This window comes from Pagrus pagrus (assembly GCF_965226575.1).
Source record: "Pagrus pagrus genome assembly, chromosome: 9".
Classification (NCBI taxonomy): domain Eukaryota; kingdom Metazoa; phylum Chordata; class Actinopteri; order Spariformes; family Sparidae; genus Pagrus; species Pagrus pagrus.
Genome location: NC_140193.1, coordinates 4,639,812 through 4,657,917, shown reverse-complemented (window position 1 = coordinate 4,657,917; position 18,106 = coordinate 4,639,812). Strand labels below are relative to the sequence as shown.

At 40.2% G+C, this 18,106-nt stretch overlaps 1 protein-coding gene across 1 annotated transcript in view; it reads left to right on the top strand.

The window, feature by feature from the left end:
- Window positions 1–715: 715 nt before the first annotated feature.
- The window catches only part of cUnh2orf69 (chromosome Un C2orf69 homolog), a 38,884-nt gene continuing 21,493 nt past the window's right edge, over window positions 716–18,106 (top strand). Inside the window, exon 1 of the mRNA XM_084362053.1 lies at window positions 716–1,077. The gene's annotated coding sequence lies outside the window, so the exon portion shown is untranslated. The remainder of the gene's footprint in view (window positions 1,078–18,106) is intronic.

Sequence of the window (18,106 nt, the reverse complement as noted above, 5' to 3'; positions counted from 1 at the left end):
CTGTTCTGTAGCTGACGTCCAGGTGTTGTTGATGTTATAATGACTGTGTCACCTCGTGGCTGGACCGTCGGCTGTTCGCCTGTCTGAATATCACTCAACTGAAAACAGCTGAGGAAGAGATTTGATGCTGCTTCAGTCTGTAACTGTGTGAATATTGTCAGCTGACCCTGATTATTCAGCTTTATTGGCTCAGTGTTTGTTCACAAGTGGTTTGACTCCAGTTTTTAAGCTTCTCTCAGCGTTACACACAGTTGAAAAAGAGGAATTTACAGGAAGAGACGCACACATATGATTAAAAACTCACTTTTTTGGGGCTTGGGCACATATATTTAGGTATCTGGAGTGTCTACCAACCCACAAACTGTGAAATAGGACATCCCAGTCAGTTTGTGTTGGCTGCCTGGGTCAGACAACATGTACAGAATAGGATAGGGCCATTTTTAAAAGATTTTGACTTTTTTATCGGACTTCTGAGATTAAAAAAGGCCAGATTTTTATATTTAAAGCCCAGTTGGCTCCATGTTGGTGTTGGTGACGTGTGTTGAGAGAGACGATGTAGTTCACTGAGCGCTTTAACACAAAACTACATGCGATTTTACTTTAATTACGACAAACTGAGACTTTATTGACTTTTTATTGCCCTTCTGATGTAAGGTTGAGGCTCATTTGAATAGCCACGCCCCCAGTATGTGTATCCCAGGCAACGGCTTGACAGCTAGCTGTACAATGACAGCTAGCACTAGCATCATGTTAGCCACAGGCCACAGCGTTTCAACATTTGTAAGCGTGAAACCACAGGATATCTCCAACATGAGGATCGTCTGTACGAAGCTAAGAGCTAAAAACATTAGCTGCTGTTCTGTTGGCTGCAAGAATCAACACAGGGTCTTCATCTACTCTCATCTGAGGATGTCAGGACCCAGTGGATGAACTTTGTTTTGATGGAAACGTGACAGAAATGTGACCACAACGACCTGAAAACTGTTTGTGAGGCTGTTTCACAAGCTGGAGGATGTGTGGATTGTATTAACGTTGAGGATGGATACCGGCTGTGAGCTGACTTCAGACCTGGATGCTGTAAGTTTTGCCATGTTTGTGTTTCTTTACTGTTTATTTTATGAAACAGGCGTTAGCATGTTGCTCAGCTAATGTGGCTACTCCCAGTTAAAGGTGTTATTGACATCAACATTCAGACACTGTTAATGCGGCAGTTCATCTAACCTCCTTCATTCATGTCACATCTGCCCCCTCCAGTGGTTGCCAGTTTGTTGTGGCTAACATTGCTAATGCTAGCTAACGTTACATCCCTAACGCCAGCTAGGTAACGTCGCTAACGCCAGCTAGCTAGCTAACGGTTGGGGCAGTAACAAGGGTTGTAAAAAGTACCCTTACTTAAAGTATCTGATACTAAATGTACTTAGTATCAAAGGTAATTTTCTGGTGATGAATGTACTGAAGTATTAAAGGTACTTCGGTGTCTTTGGCTTTGAGGTAAAGTAATCTGTAAAGTAACTGGTACATAAAGTAATCTAATAAACATTGTAAGTAAAAACTACATTATTTGCCTCCGAAATGAAGCAGAGTTGAAATATAACAGAAAATGAAAATACACAAGTACCTCAAAATTGTACTGAAATACAGTACTTGAGTAAATGTACTTAGTTACATTCGTTCACTGTTAACTAGTCGTAGGTTTGATGCTGTGAACTGTGTTTTGAGCTGGGCTGAGCACGGGCTCCACAAGTTTGTGTGAAACCTGCTGACTCATGTTGTCGCAGCATGATCTGACAGGGATCCACAAAGCTTCTTCAGGTTCCTCCAGAACTGTTCTGTGGGTTCGAGGTCAGGTGTCTGTGGAGGAAAGTCCAGACAGTCAGGAATCCTCGGCCTCCTGCAACTTCTCACTGACACTGTTAAGCTGATGTGATTATTATTGTTACTTTCAAAACAAATACAAACACCTAGAAATGAATACCGATTGGGTAATGTAATAGATTACTTTACAAACATGAAGTATGTGGTCATGTTGGAAGGTTATGTACTCAAACAGCATGCAGGAGTTATATCTAAATGTATTCTATACTAGGAGTTTTATAAGTTATCTCTATAAACGAGCTCCTCCTCAACAAACTAACAATAAGATTCACTCAGTACTTTTTCTTTAATTCAGTCGATATTTCCAGAACACTGACTTCTTGTAAATATTTCTTTCAATTAAACTTTGGTAAAGACTTGTTTTCCAAGTTTTTAGTTAAAACAGACGCGTAATAAAACTCTGTCGGGTCAAACAGGCTCACATTCTTAATTAACGGCGTCCAATTAACTGAAATGTATTCATGGTTTTTCAATCATGTAGCACAGATGTCGAGACACTCGCACTTGGCAGCTTCTTCTTCTTTGTGTTAGCAAACTGAGACAACGGGGTCGTCACAAAAGTTCATTTAATTAACAGTTATTGGATTTATTTTAATAATCAGTCCAGATCTGCAGCTGGTTTGAAGATTAAGTCAGTCATGCCAAACCGACTGCTGTTTCTGGATTATTACTGCAACACTTGGGGAAAAAAGTCACTTACCACCAGAAAAATAATCACCCTGAATCATCCTCCATGTCAGGGACAACACAAGAAAACAAATATTTATCAGTTTTTAATGCACTTAGCACCACTCTCTATCCTTTTCCTTTTCTTTTAGTGAATCTGTTATATCAGATTTTGCTGCTTGTTTATCTCACCTTCAACCCAGCAGAGCATGTAAACACAGTTAATAATAGCAGGTTGCCACTTCAACAGAGAGAGAAAAAAATATATATTTTTTTTTATTCTTGAGATGCAAAGTCAAGGCCAAAAACATGAAATCATCCAGAAATGAGCTGATTTAAATGGTTTGAGGGACCTGGAGAGGGTGTGAACTGTGAACCAGCGCTGCCATCTGGTGGTGATCGCAGGTTATTACCAGAATGAACGCAGCATGAATGTGAAATCAAAACTATTGACTTTTTTTTAGTTAAAGTAGTTTAATTCTTCTAGTTAGTCCTTCAGCAATCACGTTGGAAAAGTCCTCAAAGAGATTAAAAAACTGAAAGTTAAACATCGATAATTTTATGACAACCAGGTGAACACGGTCTGCTGAGAAAGGATGTGTGATACTTTGTTTCCTGAGACTTTTGTTGTTTTTTTATTTATATGATAATCCGAGGACATGACTTTGTGTTGAGAAGAGGTGGGGACACAATCGTTCTGTATAGAGCAGGTGCATCATTTAAAACTGAAACCCGTCAAAAAATATACCCATGGTGGTGTTGTTTCTATAGATCAACCTCTTCTCTGTCTTAGTAAGTATGAGAAGTTCAAGTTCACATGTACACTGTACATTAAATACTTCACTGACATCATCATGCAGCCGTGACACTGGACGGTCCGTCTGCAGTCACCACTAGATGGCAGAACTCAGATAATGACAGCCTACAGTAGGTTCAGAAAACATGTCACAAGTTATGTTTTAATAACTGTTTCAAGACCTTTTCCAGCACTGTCAAGGGCAAATTATTTAAAAATCAAGTGCCAATAATTCATAGAGATGCTCACATACACCAGGCTAACCCAGCAAAGTACTAGAGGACATCACTGTGCTGGGAAGTTGTTGAAGTTGCTCTTCAAAAAATAAATTAAAAAACAACAAACATTAGTTAGGAAGATAATTACAGAGGGGAAACTGCATAATGTCAATCAAAATTAATTTAATCAAATTTTTACTCAACATTTCTTGGTGCAAGCTATTTTTTTAGCACATTTTTACCCAGGCTAATGATGCTTTTATGAACGATGGGGACAAAATTGATCATTTCCAAAACGACTGCTTTGAATCCAGAAGAGCGAAGAAGGTTAATACCAGTGTTTTTGTCTCTTTCAACACAACATTTTATGACTATATCAACAATAATAGTCCAAAGCTATGACAGGACATAAGAAAGGCTGACAAAGGCTGACAAAAATCCATAAAGCTGTTTTCATTTCTGTTAAAAATCTCCATGATACCCCCGTGTCTCTCTCAGCAGGAGGTCGTGACTGTATCGACTTAAATAAAACAGAATGTAATATTTAATAATCCTGTTTGACGTGTACTCACAGTACAAAGACAGTTTATGTAACCGTACCTGAGCTGAATCTGATGGCAACAACATGTTTGATAGTCATGACAGCAGCTACAGTAAATAAGACTGTGAAAGTTGTGTACTGCTCCAAAAACACCTGTTCGGATCGTTCCACAGGTGAACAGGTTCAGTGGTAACAGGTGATAGTGTCATGATTGGGTCTGAAAGAGGCGTCCTGGAGAGGCTCGTCGTTCACAAGCAAGGACGAGGGGAGGGTCACCGCTTTGTGAAACACGTGATGTATAAAGGATATTACTACATTACATCAGCTCAGGATGGCTGCAATCCATCCCAGTGTTTTCCAGAGTCTGTCCTGGTTCTACTGGGACACTTAATGGGCTGGATCAGTCATTAATTGTGTTAGTGACACCTGTGTTTTCTTCTGTGACAGCTCAAAATGGGTTAGGGTTAGGGTTATATATTCTGACAGGACCAGACTCAAAGGCACACAGAATAGATTCATGATAAAATTGACAAAAACTAATGAAACAGCACGTCTCCCATGTGTGTTTCTATAGAAGTTTCCATTAAGTTACACTTTATAGATGTCTAAAGGATGATTTGCTCCTGAGCTAATGTTTTTCTGTTATTTAAAGATTCAAGCTTTACATGTGATGGCCTCATGTGTCGACACACACGTGTTTCTGTTGAACGCTCCCTCTATATCTGCTGTTATTTGATTTTTTTCTGCTTTTAAAGCCTGACTGTGTTCCTCAGTCGTCGGCCAGTAGATGGAGTTCTTAATTCATTTTCCTCTGTGTTGTTGCATCGTCTGGATTTATCACCTGCCTCACACAGTCGCACAGCGTGTGTCTGTTTATTTGAACATCTGTTTTCCTTAAAGCCAGAACAGTGGAAGATGCTCCCGTCTGAGAGCCGGATTACACCTTTAATTAGAAGTGTGGGTTTAGTCAGCTGAGTCACACGGCGCCTTTAAAGGAGTCACGTGACAGTTTCTTCACAAACATCTATTTTGGAAGGACAATACGTCAGTCAATCGTACAAATTAATACAAATTTAACAGCTGTGGAAATGTTTACGCTTGCTTGCTCTTAAAGATATATATCTATATATATCTTTAGAGGTTAGATGGTGTATACTCATGGTGGTGTTGTTTCTATCAACCTCTTCTTTGTCTTCTGTAATAAGTATGAGAATGTCAAGTACACACTTCCACTGTACATTAAATACTTCACTACAACCAGCTACTGTAACTGACATCATTATGTAGCCGCGACACTGAAGGGTCCGCTCTCTTCTTTAGACTTCACCCTCTTAGTAACAAGCGGTTCTTTGGACAAGAGCTCACCAGTGTGCTGATTTAACAACAGAGGTCAGTTTTGTTTTCACTGGGTACAAACAGGGGAAGGTTTCATTCATTCATTCATTCATTCATTCATTCATTCATGTGTCTTAACCGGGCAGAGAATTAGAAACAAAGACTTTTCCTCACAATAGAGACAAGAAGATAAAGGATTCAGGCCGTGACACAGCGAGGATTCAGATGATAAGATAATAAAATCAGTGTAAAAAGGCACGATTACAAAAAACAAAAGACAAGTCAGTATTATTATTATTATTATTGCCATTTTTATATACGACATATGTGCATATATATAGAATATATATTACTGTGTAACAATTAGAGGTCGACCGATATGGCTTTTTTAGGGCTGATACCAATTATTAGAAATCAAGGAGCCTGAAAATCGATATTTGGGCTCGACATTCATTTGCAGTAAAAATGAAAAGTACAATTTACTCAAGTACTGTTCTTAAGTACAATGTTGAGGTACTTTACTTGAGTATTTCCTATCTCTGCTTCTTTTTACTTCCTCTCCACTACATTGATTTGATAGCTTCAGTTACTAGTTACTTTGCAGTAACTTTGTAGTTACTTTGCAGATCATTCAGTGTTTGTAGGCTAACAATTGTGACATGTTACCAATCAGAAATTGTTCTGGGCGGGACATTGTGTGTGAGGATGTTGCATCAGAGCCAAAGTAGCACAATTTAAATACGGTTATTTTATCGGCAGTCTGACAGAAAAATTCACAGATACCGATAATGGGAAAATGCTGACCTTACGTCCCACAGTAATAACACGTGTTAGCGGTCGAATAAATGCAGCAGAGTAAAAAGTTGAATATGTCCCTGAACATAAATGAGTAGATGTGCAAAGTAGCACAAACTGTGAAGTACCCCAAAATGAAGCTTACAGCCTACAGGCTACTTTCAATCTCTTGATTTTTAAATAACAAGATGAGGAAACTGCTGTGACCCAGAAAGCTCAACATTTGACAACTGACGACAGCACAAGCAAATAGGAGCAAATGCAAATGAGTAAAACATCTTTACCCCTGTGATAACATACAAAAAAACAAAAAGTAAAACTCAAGCAAACCGACACAAATTACAGCAGTTTAAAGAGACGAGCTGAAAATACAGAAACCACAAGCAAACAGAAAAATCCCATCAGAAGTTTCCAGAAGAGACAAACAGCTGATTCTCGTCAGTAAAAACTCTTCCTGTACTTCAGACAATCATAACAGGAAAAGCACATTTGTCACTAATAACATTAATGTTGTTGACTCGGTTCTGTCAAAGTTAACTAGTAAGTCATGACAGTGAGACCAGCCTAAATATCTGCTGTGGAAGAGGCCTTCCCGTAAAATGCTAACGCTACGTCTACCCAGTATCTCCTGTGATACTGGAATTAAATCAATGACAATGAAATGTTCTGATTTTTTTGGCCACTAGGGGGCTTCAGAAACTGGAAACTTTGGATTCAACATATCTTGACATTTCTAGTTGATGTTTTTAGCAGATAATTTACACATGCAACAGTCATGGAGCAACATTAACATTCATTTAGAGTTGAGTTTCTGTCTGCTTAACCAATGTAGGCCAGATATTCACTCTCTTTTTGCTCTGGGTTTGGTCTCTACCAACTCCTGAGGGAAATATCTGGCTCTGTAACTGCTAAACGCTTCAATATCTTCACCTGTTAGCAACTAGCTTACTGTGTCTATATGCTGGTTGATGTGAAGCAGGTAGAGACCAGTGGGGTTTTAAATCTTTCATTTTGCCAAAATAGCAGCCAAAAATGACTCTTTGAGTGAACCAAAACAGTAACGTTAAGATCCAGACAGCTAAACAATGAGCTGCGACTCACGATAAAGCTCCAACAACTTTCACATGGTTTTCACAGTCATAATGATACAGTCACACATGTTTTTTTTTTATGTAAAAGAAAGTATTTATAGCCACATTAAAATTAAACCCCAATTGAGTATTGTTCACTCAAAAGTAAGTTATTTGAAAGGCAGAGGAACTAAGCATCTCTAAGACACGTATCACGATGATTTAACCAATACACAAACAGCAATGTAAAAATGAATGTGTGGTTTTGGGTGAGGGTTGAGGGGTTGCTGTGTGGACAACTATTGGGTGCAGTTATTGTCAATTATTGGGATAAACAAAAACAGGACTTTTATCCAGGAGACTGCTGTTCATGTCCAGTGTGAAACCAGCAGTCGACGGCTTATTTTTTCACTTGCATAATGTCACTGAAGTTATATACAAAACTTAAGAAAATGTGTAACTGAGGTTACATAATGTAGTTGTTTTAACCCAAACCACAGAGTTTTCCTAAACCTAACAGACTGCGAGCGAAGGTCCAGTGTGAAGAAGACGCATATTAAACTTACAGTTTTAACGTATCCGTGGTTTGCAAATGCCAACATTTTATTCTGGCAGTCGGGCCAGAAAGAAAATAAACAGACATTTACGTCAGGTTTTTTATAGACGTTAATGTGACGTGTATGTTGTCAAAGTGATGAAGATTTTGTGTTAATTGGCTTGTGTTTTCTTCCTGTATGTAGCTGAGCTTTGAGATCTCCAGGCACCGTTTAAAACCTTTGAAGACTTCTTCTATATTTAGACATCCTCAATTATTAAGTCATAATGAGAGAGAGAACTTGCAACGAATAACAGGTTAGAGTGTCCTCCTTAAAACAGCCGTAGTATCTACTTATCTAAACACTTCAGGATTCATAGATACCTGATATAGTTGTCTACAGTCTAAACACACTGGTATGAATCATCTGCGCTACATTTTCTAATCTGATTGTGATGCAACACTGATCACTGCCCCTCCATTAGATGACATTATTCAGATACACGAGAGCCTTTATTACGCATCCTGATGTACTGAGAGCTGTTAATGTTACTCTACATCAGTGTCACCGAGTTAAACAGCCTGACATTTATTGTACTTTTCGATCACAATGACTCCGGCGCAGAGCAGAAACAAAGCTCTCGTGTGTTTACTCTGAGACCTTTCAGAGAGGAAAGCACTCCAGTGTAAATAGTGTAATTACATGTCTTCCTTTTGGGCGGGTGGGAGGGTAAATTGGTATAATCAAGGCAGCAGTTCAGCCGCTGGCATTGATGTTGGAATGAATTAGGACAGGAGCTCACTCAGATTTTTGCCCCCTGGGTATTTAATGACTACATACTTCTCCCCCAAATCACATCCTGCTGATATACAGGCGAGCCGGCCTTGTAACTGTACGTACGACTCCCACTGGGAAATGAGTAATGAGTGAAATGTAGCTCTTAATGTAGGTACTTTTACACACAACAACTCTGTGCATTACAGTACTTTTCTTATGTGCAGCTTGTATCCCTCACTGTCATAGTGAGTGAGAGTATGTTCTGTAGATATGAAACATATTTCATCACATTTACTAATTCACAGAGGCTGATGTCATTTTTGCCGGACAAACTTAAATTTGGAGTTAATAAGATTATCAGAGTTCATCCTCTGGAGAACAAACTGTACACGTCTGTGCCAAATCACAAGGAAAGTAAAGGAAATTGTTGAGACATTATTAAATACCAACCGTCTGATATCACAAGGTCATAATCAAAAGTCTGATTTATCAACAGGATGCTGGTCTGTAAAGCAATCATTGTGTAATTTCACTGAATAAATGCTGAAGAAAACTGGCAGCAGATCACCACAATCTTCACAACTGATCCTCTGTGGACCTTTCATGACAATCAATCCGATAGTTGTCAAGATATTTCACTGTGAAAACTTCATTGTGTTGATAGAGAACATTTCAGAGCCTCACACAGGTCAGCAGGCATCGTCCTCTGGGGACCATGAATGTCTGTTTAAAATGTCTATAGTAGATATTCATAAAAGACAGATTTGGTAACTCAGAGTATCGACAGAAGCTGAAATAACAGGAAACAAACAATACTATCCTTTAAGTCTAATTAGGGTGTTGAGCAGCGTGGAGCAGAGAAAAGAGTCGGTGTTTCTTCGCTGAATCATTCCTTGAATAAATTAAAAAAACAATCTGTAATAAATAGCTCTTCATCAAACATCGAACTTGTCGTTTCCATAAAAATGTGCAGTAGCACCAGATTAGAGAGCGGGGACGACAGAATGGTAACAGCATTACAGTCGGTAAGAACCTTTGCAACTTCAAGGACGCATAAAAAATAGCTTTGTGCTAAAAATATCTCATCCGAGGACTATTTATGGAGCGGAAGCAGAGAGGGATGCATAAAATTTCCATGTTTGCCAGATATATTCAGACCTTCTCATGGATGCTTACGTGGGCGAAACAACACATTAGTTTATAGTTTATTTTTGTTTTTCTGGACATTTCAGTATTTCTCCATCACTATAACAGTTTTAATGGCTCTCTTTGACCAAATCATCCCCTTACTGGTGGCTCATCATGTGAGTGATTTCAGCTGTATCATTATTTAAACCCATGATAGAGGCGATCAATGCTAATATTGATAGTTTTAGAGGATCAGTAGAGGATGATTTGTGCTCAATTCTTTCACTTGGCATTTTGGGATTGCCCCTAAAACTGTATTTCGGCCATTAAACAACCAATAGTTTTGAATAATGACCTCATACAAATGGATAAAAAGAACATTTAAAGTAGGAAAAGAAAGAGAAAGAAAAAATGACAGAATTAAACTTAAGTTGTCATCCAACTCTGTACATGTAGCTCCATACTGAGCTTTTAGCCTTCTTTAACTCCCTGTTTTGGCTCCATAGCCCACAGAAATACTGAATGGTTCAGTCGGAGTTATTCATTTCAAACAGGCAGCCATTTACAGCCAACAAACATCCTACAGTAGGCTATAAACTCATTGTACACTATGTTCCCTGCACCAACTGGCTGAGGTAACAGCTAACTGCTAAACATAATGGCGCACTGAGCAGCTGAAGGACAAGATATTTTTCTTAGGAGTTTAAAAGCTCAACCAAACAGAGCTACAAAGGAATATGAGTGAATATTGAACTTGCATATTACACAACAAAAGGATTTTTTGTCCGTGTTGTTGGGTGTTTCTATAGACAACTTTTTGCAAACATGTTAGCATAACAATGCGTATTTCAAGCTAGCATCCATCAGTTGGTTGTGTAGCTCTTCTGTCCCCAAAGGTCATAAAGCTCCAGCAGCACTTGTAGTATATACAACAACATTATTAAGGTCCGTGTCCACATATTGTTTTTCATCCTGTGCTCCCAGCTTTTCAGACCGCTTCGCCTTCTTTTATGTGGGCGCCTCGAGTTTAAAATGTCACAACCTTTCAGAAAGGCACTGATGGTGTCACCGTCCCTTTTCTTCAGGCAACAAATCATATATTAGATCAATCAGACTCGTCACTCGTCGCCCTGGTAATCCAGAAAATGGAGTAGAAGCTTGTTCTGGCTTTGTGTGTCTATCCTGAGCTTTATCAGACGGAGACTCTCATAACAGACACAGAAAAGTCCATTTGTGGGAGCAGATTGTCTGAACACTGACTGTTGCTGGAGAGTGTTGTTGTGCTTTCATCACCCCACGTGTTGTAAGCTTGTTATAAGCCGTGTGATCAGTCCTGTGTTACCATAGTGTTAGCAGCTGTCAATCAAAACCAACATGCAGTATCATCCCAGCGTTCAGCCAACGCTTTTCTGCCCCCAAAAAATGTGGACACAGGCTCTTAGACCGACGCGTGTTGGCTCGTGGCCTTCATCAGGGTGTTGCTGGAGCTTGTTGACCTCTTTACACTTTTTCCCTCCTCCATGCACCCTGGAAGCTGGTGAAGATGTGCCAGAAACCTCCTCTCTGCTTCCCAGAGTCGCCAAAAAGACAGCAGGCAGTTTTCTGAACAAATATTTAGACTTTTCATGGCAGAAAAAGCACAAATTCACTCAGTGAGCTAGCATGCAATATGGCAGGACCATGCAACTGAAGCAGCTAAATGGATTCATTGATTTCATTCTTCACGCCTGATATTTTGCTACTGCGAAGTGACTTCAGCGAAAAAGGTTTTTGGACTGAGGCTGATGAGAAATAGCAGCAAACATTGGCCTGTAATGTTAGAGCGTGTGAGATCACACCAACAAAGATGGTGGAGCATCTGTAATTTCACATTTGTGACGCTGTTTCAACTGATTGTTTTTAGATGGCATTAATCTGGTGGACTGCTGCAAATACCCTGATGCAAGCCCCTGTGGTTGATAAAACATGATCAGGTCCGCTCCACAGTGGCCCAATGTGCAACAAACCCCTCCAGGCTTCCCTTTCAGTGGAGAAAACATGCTGCAGTGCCAGATAGGCTGCCCTACATGCTAGAATAGGATTTGGAAGTGTTTCACCACAAATGCATCATGACTTTTTGTGTGGTGGGCTATTTTTTTTTCACCCCTGCCCCCAAACAGCCCGAATCTGCTTTCATAACTGATTAAACAACAACAACAACAAAAAATACTGATTACTGCTTATATTTATTCATTTTGGCCACTTTAGAGTAGAAAAAACATCAAAACCAGAACATATACAACCATTAAATATCACATGCTAATGACGTTTACGCTAAACTGCTAGAAAAGATTCTCTAAAGCAAAAATTAGTTGGTTGTTTGTTTTCTCTGCGCCAACTTTTAAGAAAAATATCTTGGCATTTATCTGATTAGATGCTGAACTTCCTTCACCAGCTAGTCGCTCAGTCTCTCTACCATTTAGTGTAAGGCAGCTGGTTTTTGGCAGGTGGTTCAGACCAACGTTAAATTTGCAAACCTTAAACACACAATATGTAATTTCTGCCGCTCTGGGTCTCTCAATCAAAACAAAACTCCAGATCCAGAATAAACACTCACAATCACATCAGATTCTGCTCTCTGAAGAAGAAGAAGGAGAACCAGAGTCTCTGCTGAGTGCTGAGTTTAGTCAGAGGTTGATTTGACGCACATAGCCTCGGTGTGCGAGGTTGCTTGCTAGCTTGCGGCTAATGTACAGGAAAGTCTGTTTGGGAGGAATAAACACTTGTAGGGGTAAACCGATTATTGGCCTTGGATATTTCATCAACATAGACAGTTTGAGAAAGCCACTAAAACAGTATTTTCACGATCTGACAATCTATAATTGTGAATAATGAATTAATACAAATGAATAAAACTACATTTTAAAGTTGCACTAATCAAAAATGTTAACACTAACAACAACAATGTTCCTGTGGTCAAACTCGCAAGTATCATGAGGCAAAACGTCGCTTTACTGGTGGTGAACACACCATTAAATAAACACCAGTACTAATGAAATTCAATCCGACATATTTAAGGACAAGTTTGAAAATGTTTAAAAGTTAAGTTTAGTCTCGTTCGCTTCCTTCCTTCCTCACTCTCTGATAGTGACAGGTGACCAAATGAAACGCATCGTTACTTGTAATAAATTACTGATTTCTCTTGTTTGAAATGCTAGAAACATTTGGCACAACTCAACATAGTATAAAACAAAGCTGTGGTTGTTTTTAGCCATTATAATGCAGAAATCTAACATAGTATATCTTCAACACCAACAAATGAGCTCCAAGCAGTGAAAAAGTCATCCCTTTGGTATTCATTTCAGAAATATTGATTACAGCGCTCACTTCTTCTTGCCCATGATATCCTGACCAGTACGGAGGCTCCAGCCATTGCTCTCCATGTACTTTAACCTTTAGGCTACCGCTGACCCCTTTTATGTGGCTGCACAATGCCCATCATCCAGTCTCCCAATCGAATGCATTAGGCTTTCTGCTTCAGTGCACCAAACATGGAATAGATGCAGCAACAGACAATGGTTATCCCCTCGCCCTGAGCTACTGTACATCCACTCCTGTTTAAAGGCATTTTCTACATCGAGGTCAGGTCAGCCGTGTTGCTGCGATAACACTTTTCAGATGTTGTTTCCCCTTGAATGAGACTATCGACTCCTGAGTGTCACAGTATGTTCAGGAGGTAAGTGAGGTGGATGGAGTGAAGCTCTCACAGTGGAGTCAGAGGAAGACATGTGAGGATTCCTGCGTAAATAATCAAATTGTCCTGACCTACAAATCTCCAGATGTAAGTTGTTTGGTACAGACGTCAACAAATATCATGTTTTTTTCAGTGAAAATGAAAATTGTGATGCAAAAATGATCATTCCCACTAACCATAGTATCTGTCAAAATACTCACATTAAGATGTTTTCGACCAAACTCAAACTGTCGTGTCAATGCAGCATTAATGTGACAGGTCAGATTCTGGTAATTTTTGCCATGAGGGACAGGGCCTAGTTGTTCACTTTTTGTTATTCACTGTAATTCACAGCTGTCACATTCGCTTCAGCTCCTCGCTGACTCTCGTTAACTCTGTCTGCTGTTTTGTGCGTACAGCCCTGTCAGTGGTGGGATGTAACTCAACGTATTTACTCAAGTACTGTATTCAGAGACAAGGTACTTGCACTTACTTACTTTTTTTGACGGGTTGGAAATGAGACTCAAAAATCAGCTTTTCTTACAAATAGCACCTTTAAAGATGACATGCTTCATTGGAGCCGAAGTAACACATTTTGTTGTGATTAGCATTCGGATTAATAAAAAACAATGATTCTGTTGATCAGAAACAAAATTATGAATATTGAATCTGATAATCGTCCAGGTCAACAATCAGTCCAGCCATAGTTTACAGTATATACAGTATATACTTTTAAATGTAATGTATTATTTACTTTTTCTTGTAATTTTTATACTTAAGTACATTTGTTGCCAGAAAATACTTTTGAGACTGAAGTACATGTAGTATATCAGATACTGCTATTCGTATTGGTGACTTTCACTTTTACCAAAGTGATATATTACGCAATATTTTGACTTTTACTCAAGTCTGACTTTCGTGTACTTTAAACAACACTTATCTCCAGATGTGTTGATGTAGACTGTTTGTGATGAACTGAAGGATGAAGTGTCACGTTATGTGTTGAGAAAATGATCCTTCTTCAGATGAATAACTCTTTAAAAAAACCTTTTGGATCAGCTGGAAAATGCATCATCATAAAGCTGACGACGCGCTTTTTTACAACTACAAACATCTGAAGAATATGATGCGTTTCTGTAGATTACACTACCCAAGAGTATCGACCTTCACTATGGGTGACAACAAAAGTCACCTGACTGGAGATTGGCTTTGGAAGTTAATGGGAAGGATCACCTGCACACAGACTTGGACTTTGGTGTATTTACTGTACTTCAAAGTGTAAAATCATGTTGTTTGTACACAGATTGAACAGAATTGGCTGACGGTAAATAAAGTATTTAAAACGAGCTCCCACAGACACAGACACATTAATATTAATCCAGAAACATGAACAAGAGGAAAACACTGACAGGGAACACTTTACTGCACAGTCGGTACTTTTACTTCTGATAGTACTTACATTGTTTTACTATGTAAGTAAGTAAAGAGCAGAATGCAGTACTTTTACTATTAGAAAACCAGTCTGTTACAGTGGTGACTGTAGCCGCTGCTGTTAGCACAACAACACAAAGTCAGTCCCCACTGAAATGAATGATTACAGACTGTCTGCTGGGCTTTAATGGGCTGTAAGTGGCACTGGTGGTTGCATCAAGATGGCAAACATGATGTGTTCCTGTTAGTGATGGTGGTTGGACCACACTGTTCAGTGACTAAGATGGAAGTTTGCAGTATTATAATAAGGGGTTCAATACATCTTAGAAGAACTGCAAACCTACAAAAGTACTATATTAAAGTATACACGATTATGGACCTGAAAGTCACAAAACTAAATTTATGAAGCATGTTGTTCTTCGCCAAAAAATGGCTTTGGTCTGGCGCCAAAACTTCAATGTGGTGATGAGGCAGATGGTCAGTTAGTGACGTAGTTAACACGTCCAGTCCAGTCAGACCCTCAGTTGCCCTCAATTATAAACATTAACGTTTAAAGTTATTCCTGTCTTAGCGTTTGGTGTTTATCAGGGCCAAAAGTCTTCATCAAGCTGTCTTTGATTGCATATATAAGACTTCAGGGCTCTCTGCCAGAAAGTCAGATCATGATAAAGTCTCCATATTAAGAAAAGATGGAGGTTTGTGTCCTCTGTGAGTCAGTGTTGACTTATTTTCTGTGTACAGCGTAGCTGAATAAGCACCTCCCTGATAACATCATATTTCAATGCTGCTGGGACATCCAGGAAGGACGTTCAGCTGACAGACTGATAACATCCCCAAACGTTGGCACAGTTTCCAGTTTGGACCTATTCCTGAACCATAATGTGACGTCGTGATTGGATGTTTAAACGCCAGTCGGGTTCAGAAGTGTTTGTCAGATCCTGGAACAGCTCCAGGGTCCTAAAACCTGTGAGTGAGTTAGCATTTTTTCACTGCATGCTCCCTCGTCTCGAGGTCAGTGGGTTTTTTGACTGAGATGCCTTAAAGTGTTATTTTCTTATTAAAACACAGGACGTGTTTAAAAGCTCTATATTCCAACATTAATCACTGTTAAAGTGTCTGGTCAGTAATCCATGTGTCCCCTCGCCCTACTCATGCAGTAAAAGAGAAAAGTAATTTTCTGGTATCCCTGCCCACGTTATCCAATCAGGACAGAGAACGCCATAAAGAGGCGGTCCATGCAGACAGCAGGATCTTCCTGTTTACCGGCAATGGCTGAACAGGGTAAGCTACCAATTCTAGCTCTCCTGGTTGACAGCAAACAGGCCAAGGGATGAAAAACGATTGAAGGAAAGAGAGCTGCTTCGAAAACAGAAAGGAGTCGTGCAGGTGTGGTGACGTAGAGACGAGGGAAGGGACAGCTAACTGCAAAACGGACAGGAAGTTAGCTGACACGACTACAACGCTTACAGCAGCTTTAACTAACTTCTGTTAACACAAGCTTAAGAGATTTTCACGTATTGTTCTCGGACATAAAATACATTGATTAATACCCTACATTTGAATGAAAAAGAGTACGTGTCTTAACAAAGACGGTTGCTAACAAGTGACTAACTGAGACTACAGAAGTTGTCCGGGACATTAAACATCATCACAACAAACACGGAGACTCATCAGACTGACTTTAGTTCCAACTCTATCTGTATAACTCTTAGACTGATGGATACAAAGTGAAGTGGTGACGTTGAAGTCATGTGTTTGTTTGTAGCCTAACATTAGCTTAGCTTCACTTCAAGCGGTTGCATTTATGCTTCAAAAATCACATCTTCATCTGTGAAGATTATCTGGCTGTATCATAATCTTGTATTCGCCTCAGAGTTTATGTTTGGCAACAGCACAAAATCCAACTGGTCGATAGAAGCAGAGTGATGCTCTCTTCTGGGTGAGCCAACAATAAATACATCATCCCTGCCTCTCTATATCTAAAAGAAACGAGAGTTTTGGTAAGCTGTCGACCTCTGAGTGACCTCTGGTTTGAATCACATCCTCTCATATGTCTTGAGGTTGAACACATACTGATCTGCGATGTGTCTCATTAACCTCTTCAAGGAGCCGAGTTAAATTCAGTTATATTAACGTTAACTGAACCAAACTGACCTGAGCTGAACTGCCCACACTGAGGGTGAACTGGCTGACTGAGCTGAATTTATCAGACTGGTCCAGATGGGATATAATTTCTTCATCCCTCCCAGCGTGAAGAAACACATTTTCCTCACGTCTGTGTTTTTCCTCTGAGCAGAATGAAGCCAAACGCTTTCAAAAACCACACGGACTTTGCTAAATATTTCATGCAGGTCTCTGTCTGTGCCATCCTAGCCTACTTTCCTCTGCACTTTGGGGGAAAACGCAGTGACTTGTTGCTCACCATGATATCTCCTCGGTCATACATTATACATGGAGCTGTTCTGCATAGTGCATGCACACGCAATTCTTCGTCACAGCCACACTGTTGTTCTGTTTGAAGCCTCTGGAAGGAAATCCAAATATTTTCCTCCATGTATGTTTACAAGGGAGAGGAACAGAAATGAGATCAACATAGCTGTAGTGATTTCTAATGTATTCGTACACACAGGCACGTGCACACAAACAAAACCCATCACCGTGACATTTGAGCGTGCAGGTCAGAGCCGAGCATCCTTACCCTGCCGGTTGCTGCGTGTATCCACGGAGACAGATGTCAGCAGAGGCAGCGGGCTGAGCGGTCTCCGCCGAGGTGTGCAGCACGCCTCGTCCGCATCACATTCACAGACCACCCGAGGGGCAGCGAGCAGCCAAGAGCCACGACTCCACAATCTGGGTCAGTGCCGCTGGAGCCATCCTGATGGGGAAGAAGGTAGACGTCACAGGCCCACATGGATCCCAGCATCCAGCCGCGCTCGCATCCTCCCCGGTTTCGGATCAAGATGTAATGAATTCCACAGAGATTCAAAATCCACGAGGCGCTCACATCCACGCACGACGAGACGGAGAAATCACAATGTCTGCACGAAGCATCAGCGCCTCAGCGAAGGACTCTCCGCGTTCCTCCTCCTCCTCTCTCTGCCGCTGCCTAATTCACTGCTTTATCGCTCTATTTCTGTCTTTCTCTGATGCTCACCCATATTTCCACTTCACTGCTCTCTCTCTCTCTCTCTCCCTCTCTAATTCTCAGCTGTGTCTCAGCGCTCTG